Below are 7321 nucleotides of genomic sequence, written 5' to 3' on the forward strand. Positions count from 1 at the left end.
CTAAGGAGTCTTTTGCATACCTTCAATATGTTTGCTACTTGATTTATTTATTAGCTCTTTTTTTTTTTTGCCTTTGTCTCTATCTATTTATATAGGAATTCCTTCCTTCCTTCCTATTAATTTACTCCTTTAATTACCACATTTTTCATCTTTCCTTCCTTCTCTTCTTTCTTTCTTTCTTTCTTTCTTTCTTTCTTTCTTTCTTTCTTTCTTTCTTTCTTTCTTTCTTTCTTTCTTTCCTTTCTTTTGATTCATTTCCTTGTTTTATTTTTGGTTAAAGTAACAAGGAATCCAACTCAAACTGGTTTAAATATGAAAAGTGATTAATCCACTCACATAACTGAAAATTTCAGTAGTAGTGTAGGTTTCAGTTTCTGTTCAATGAAGTATTTGGTTCTACTTTTCCATATTCTCTTGGCTCTGATCTCCTGCAGTTTTAGCCTTGCCCTCAGTCTGGCTCGCCTTATGGTCATAAAATGGCTACCAGTGCCTTCTGGAGTGACCTGTTTCTCCATTCAGATTTGTAGAAAAGAAAGAAAGCATTGCTTCCCAAATTGTTTATATTTTCCTCTGAATGAACTAATCACATATGTCCAGGGGGAATGGATTTAACATAATCGATTTATTCTAACCAAGGCTTATCTGTGGAGGAGGTCAATTCCACCACAAACTCATGGTTTCCATAGAATGAAGAATGACAACTTGTTAGGGGGTAATCCAACTGCCCAACATGCTACAATAACCCAAACTTTAAACTTGTTTTTATTCTTTGTTGTTTGATTTGCTTCTAACACTTAGCAGCAAATTGGTTATCAGGATCTTAAGAGAGTCACAATCTTCTTTTTTTTTTTTTTTTCCATCAACCTTATTTCCATTTTGTTTAAGAGTTTATGGAAGACCAGTTTAAGACCATTCAGTGGTTGTTCCTACCCATTCAGTGGCCTGAGCAGTGGGGGCTGCAGACTAGTCTTCGGTGGCAGGCTGAGTGCTCCAGTCCTCAGTAGGAAACTGCTGAATAGGCACAGAAGGCACCTGCATGTCTTCGGACCAGTCTGCAACTTCAGGTTGAGTGGCAGTGAACTCAAAAGCTGGAGCAGTCCATTCACTCTGAAATTCCTCCTTGGCCACAGCCTTTTCAATAGCGACCTGCTCTTCCTTTTTAATCTCTTCGGGATCTCTGTAGAAGTAGAGATCGGGCATGATTTCCCACGGGTGTTCACGGGAGTTGGCGCCACACATATTCAGGACCTTCCGGGCCAGCACCCACCACATCAGCCCCACTGAGTGGGCTCCCTTGTTGTTGCAAGGGATGGTAATGTCCACATAGTGCAGAGGAGAGTCTATGTTACACAGAGTGATAGTGGGCAGGTTAATATAAGATGCCTCTGTAAGAGGCTGGTGCTCAGCCCTGGGATCGGTAACCACCAGGGGTCTCGGCTCTCGGAAGGCTGCCTGGATCTGGTTAGTGAAGGTCCCAGGAGTGAAGCGGTCAGCAATAGGAGCGGCTCCTGTGGCCGCAGCAAACTTCAGCACAGCTTACTGGCCAGTATTCCTGGATGATATGACACTGACATCAGCCGGGTTTTCAATAGCAACAATGACACGAGCTGCCAGCAGAAGCTTCTCACATGTTCTCTTCAAATTTATGATCTAAATGCCATCACATTTCCTTTTGTAAATGTACTGTTCCATATGGAAATCAAGGTTGATGCTACCTAAGTGGCTTCCTGCTGCAAGGAATTTGAAGACATCCTTTTCCCTTATTTGTAAAACATCAAGGGCTCAGGACATTGTGACAGTTTCCCTTTAAGTTACGTAGGAACTAATAACACCACATGGACCCTTTTCTGGGTAGCATGGAGAAGTGAGAGTCACATTCTTAATGGTAACCATGATGGAAACAAATTTTCTCCTTTTTATATATATATGTTGCTGTCAACTGCTTTCAGTAGTAGTTGGTATGATCTAACCAAGTGGTTCCCAAAGCATGGTCTCTGGGATAGCAGCATTAGCACCTCCTGTGAATGTTTAGGAATGCAAATGTGGAAACAGAAAGAGAAAATCTGTTTTAACAAACACCGCAACTGATTCTGATCATGTTAAAGTTTGAGAAGCACTAGTATAACAATTATTTCAACTGTTACTTGGTTTCCATGTGTATTTGATAGACTCATTTAATGTCATTGAATTGCTATTGAGATTGGGGTATACCAGATAAGTGATCCCCAGATAAATTATTTTCTTGTTATATTCTGGTACATACCAATAGAATTTTGAATGCAAAAAAAATATGCTCAGTTCTGCTGCAATGATCGTTTTTAAAAATCATTGTTCTAATTCAACTGATATATTAAGAAACAAATTTAGCATAAGATAAAAATTTTGCATTTGTTTATGTGTTACAGTCATGTGCCACTTAATGACAGGGTTACGTTCTGAGAAATGTATTGTTAGGCCATTTTGTTGTTGTTGTTGTTGTGTGAACATCGTAAAGTGTTCTTACACAAATCTAGATGGTACAGCCTACTACACACCTGGGCTATATGATATAGCCTTTTGCTCTTAGACTACAAGCCTGTACAGCATGTCATTGTACAAAACCACACAAGATTAAACCAAACACAAGAGCAAATGATGCAATAAAAAGGGCTATAAACACTGAATACTGTTTCACTGAATACTGTTTTACTTATATGAGAACATATAAGTAAAAAGAATACACTCTAATAATAAAATTATAGTATAGTAAATACATAAACCAGTAACATTTATTATCATTATCTCAAGTGTTATGTACTATACATAGTTGTATGTGTTATATTTTATATAACTGGCAGCGCAGTAAGTTTTATTACATCAGCATCACCACAAACATTTGAATAATGCGTTGTGCTATGACCATACAATGACAGCTACGACCTTACAACAGCTGTGACATCACTAGGTGATAGGAATTTTTCAGCTCCATTATGATCTTATGGGTCCGTTGTTGACTTAACATACTTATGCAAAGCATGACTGTATTTTATCTGCTAGGAAAATTAGTTGACTGAAGGAAATTGCACACAGCTGATCTGATTCCTCATAGGAATACAAAACATATAATACAAAACATACACTCACACCTCACAAGGACAATCGGTGGGCCACATGCATCCACATCTGGTGTTACAACTCCCTGTCAGTTCAGAAAACCTTCCTTCCACCACTTCACAATAATTCATAAACTGTAACCCTTCTATAAATTTCAGATGGTTTTCAAAGTTAAGCACTATATTTGTTGTCTTTATGAATTTCTTATTCATTTAACAAGTGTGAAACTGTGCTACCGTTATTATTAGGTTCTTTCTTTTTTATGTTCCACTGACATATTTTTTAAGTGTCATGCCCCAATCCCTGTGGTTTTTATTGTGTTATTTAGCATAATATAGAGACTTTTTTAGAAACACATATGTTGCATTGAAGCAGAATTGAATGTAATTTGAGAAAAACAGCACTTGAAACCGTTATCATCTTTATTTCAGGACAAACTTTTTTTTATAATCATAATTATTTTGTTTCCTCAATAGTAAGCACAAATAACTAAATTTAAAGTTTTCACCATCAAGGAGTGACAGCCTTGAAAATATTTACATATATATATATATATACATATATATATATATATATATAAAATATATAAAATGGTAAATATTTTAGAGAGAGAGAGATTTGAATCTAACATTACAGGCTTTAGCCACAAAAACGTGTTAGTCTATATCTGAAAAGATTCCAAGAAAAATCATTGCATTTCTCTTTAGTTTCCTTTCTTTTGAATAATAAATTATCATTATAATATACAAATACCTAAAAATGCCCATATTGTCTTTCTCTTCTTGGAATAAAGATTTATTGATATAAGCCAAAAGATTTTTAAAGAACATTAGGTATCACATTAGGAAGATTTAATAGCAAAAGCTATTTATTATTATTATTACTATTATTATTGCTATTACCATTACGTCCTTGAATATATGTTTCTTTGCCTTATTTACTCTTTTACTATTTTAAATCAACTGTTCAAAGAATACAATAAAAAACAATCTGTCAGTTATGGTTATCCCTTATAGTATGAAGGAGGGATGTTCTTTGGTAATTAGACATGTGTATGTTATATGCTTTTAAAACAATTGGCTTAAATTGGCTGAAATGATTCTTCAGATTTATTTATTTTTTACTATATTCCCCTTTATCCAGTGATACAGTGCTAGGAAAGCATAATTTCTGGAGTAATGAAAGCTCAGTGAGAAAATAATAACACCTGATAGCCCTTTTAAGCATTTAGCAATTAAGCGTGAGTTATCCAAAATGCATTTACGCCGAACAGAAATATGCTGAAAGTACTAAGTTTTATGTTTATAATTATTCATTGCTTATTATTTCATTGTTTGCATACTCTCTATGTTTTCCACATCAGTGTTATCGGTCTTAGATTACGATCTGTCTTGACCTAGACTGTTTCCTAAATTGCTCTGTGCAATTAAATGCTTTGTAATTATGATAAAAAAAAAAATCATTATAACTGTTAGACTAGAGGTCTACATACAAAGCTGTATCCCATGGAGAGCAGCTTCTGTCACTGAGCAACAGCTGGGTACACTCTAGATAAGGGTGAGACTGACAATTTCTCATTTTTAAACAATCATTTATGCATATTTCTCAATATAGAATGCCAGGCCAGAGTGCTTGTGTGTCTATGTGTGAGTGTGTATACATGTGTGTGTAATCCACTTTTTAATCTATAACAAAAAGAATACCAATTCAATTGGGTTATGTAGGAAGGTCAATTAATAAATTTGTTCTTGGGAACTATTTAATGGCTCTGTTGATCTCTTCTGGTTTGATCTCTGAAATCTGCAGCCTTTATTATTTTCACTAGTCACTCACAGTAAATGGTGAGGCATTTACATGTATAAATTATTTTATATTATTAGACTTTATACTTTGTATGATGAAAAAAGTCTCAGACAATAGTCTCAAATAACTTCCATTAATATTTGTTTAATGTCTGATAAATCATTAGATATAGAATCCTACATAACCATACTCTTTTCCAAATTTAAACTAACAGTATTTGCAAAGATGTTTACATTAAAAAAAATTGAACACCGTTGTACAAATCAGGTCAATGAGCCAAAGTTAGTTTCTGGAAATACAAATTTTCGGAAACTTGACTCCTTCTTCAAACAGTCTATAAAAATCCCTGAAGAAATGTGAATAGTCATAATCATTTTTATTTTTGAAGGACATTTTTCCTCACTGAGTTTGTAGTCTTCTACTTGTTACCAAATACCAACTGGGCTTAAAAAGGGGAAGGAAAAAATTAAGCAAACAAATGTCAATCATGCATGTAAATATTTTCATTGGTTAACGAAGTATTCTTAAATCCTTGATGAATACACATCTTGAATGGCGAATGGATTTTTTAGGGGACATATAAACTGACAAACACTTCTAGAATTCTACAGTCAATTTCAAAATTCTAAGCTATTTTTCCATGATGTATAAAAGTGATAAGGCTTAAACAGGATGTACTTTTTCTTAATTAAAAAAAAAAAAACCCTGACGTTTGAAAATAAAAACTTATATTTTAGAGTTGGTGAGGAAATAATCTATTCAAGGTTTCTTTTATAAATATAAACAGACGAGGAAAAAAAATAAGAGTTTTAAAATATAATAAAAACATTCTGATCTCAACATGATTTAGTGCTGATGAATATACTCTACACTTGAAGTTTCTGTTTTTTAGTTCTTATTTGTTCCCTAACTCAAGGTTTGATCTTAGGCAGATTATTTTATCTCTCAGAGCCTTGTTTTTCTTACTTCAAAGGAAGAGCTTTGTCTGTAATATCTTTAAAACCCTTCTATTTCTAAAATATTATTAAATTCCCATTTAGATACTATGGTACAATTTTTAAAAAATATTTAAATGTTTACAGAAAATATTTTGAATACACAGTATATACTGAACTACTATGTTGAAAGATTTTAGAAAACCTCAGAGGTGTTACTTAAATGTACTATTTCTTTAGTGAGCAACCACTACTGGAGAGGGGTGAATTTCCCTCTTAAAACTTTATTTGCTTCAAATACTGATGGAGGAAAAATTACCTGAATGTCTATTATAAAAATACAATTAGATATGATTTATCATAATAGATCTATAGGTAAAATGGACCATTACCTACAATATTACTTTAATGTTTTTTAATGCCCTCTAGCACTCAAGTAATTGTATTGAACCTCTCATTTCATTTGTGTATGTGTGTTTATCTTGAGTAAAATTTATTTCAAAGATTAGTGCTCCTGAGTTAGTCAGTAAAAGATTAAAGTTCTTAAATTAGTCCTATGTATGTCAACTAAAAGCCTCAGAACTAGTGGCATTTCTCATTAGAGCCTTTCAATCAGTTAGGTAAAGAGAAGAGAGAAAGAGAGAGAGAGAGAGAGAAACAGAGAGACAGAGAGACAGAGAGACAGAGAGACAGAGAGAGACACCCCAGGGCAGGTATTTTTCTACAGTAGTTCGATTTAGTGAATGTTGGAGTAGTAAACCATTAACTGCATATAAAAACATCGCAAATACATATTTTTTGTGTGTTTGTTTTCGTGTTGTCTGCCACCCTGACAACTAAGGGGAAAATAATGCATCTGTCGGAGTAGGTAATCTTTGTGCCTCTGAGTTTCTTGAACCTGAAATAATTGGCAGCGTGAATCTGAAATGCAGACACAGAGGTTTGATGCCCTTTTTTGGCTTTTCATGTTTTTATTTTGGTGAATTTTTTTTCTGATATCAAATATTACCTTGGTGCTAAAAAATCAAAAGAGGAAAATGCAAGCCAAAAAAAAAAGAGAGAAAATTCAGCTCATTACTTCTCTCCTGTAGATGATTGGGCTCACGTGATTGGTGCATTAGACTTTGTAGTGTCATTTCACTCCTTTCTCTGTAGACATCAATACTAGCAAATGAAAAGCAAACTTCTAAAGTGTGAGGAAAAGCACCAATTATTTATGTATGCACATAGTTTGCAAGGTTTTCTAACTATTGATCTTCAGGTAAACGGCTAGGCTGAAGTAGATTTAAATGTATGGGTGGCTGCGCTGTATTTTTACATTTATTGTAATTAATACCTAAAGCAGGAAGAAAACGACAAATTGTCATTTTTATTATTTTCCCTATTTGCCTCTGCAAAAGTAGGAAAGAGAGAGAATAGCTGTCTATCTACTTGAAATAGACATTTAAACTGTAGTAAATTAAAAAATCCTAAGGCATTTCCTCAAAGTT

General features: G+C 34.0%; 1 pseudogene; it reads right to left on the bottom strand.

Annotated features, from left to right (window-relative positions):
• Positions 1-903: 903 nt before the first annotated feature.
• Positions 904-1791, bottom strand: LOC107195273 (annotated as a pseudogene).
• Between the last annotated feature and the right edge of the window lie 5530 nt (positions 1792-7321).

The sequence above is a fragment of the Pteropus alecto genome, unplaced genomic scaffold (genome assembly GCF_000325575.1).
Source record: "Pteropus alecto unplaced genomic scaffold, ASM32557v1 scaffold79, whole genome shotgun sequence".
Taxonomy (NCBI): domain Eukaryota; kingdom Metazoa; phylum Chordata; class Mammalia; order Chiroptera; family Pteropodidae; genus Pteropus; species Pteropus alecto.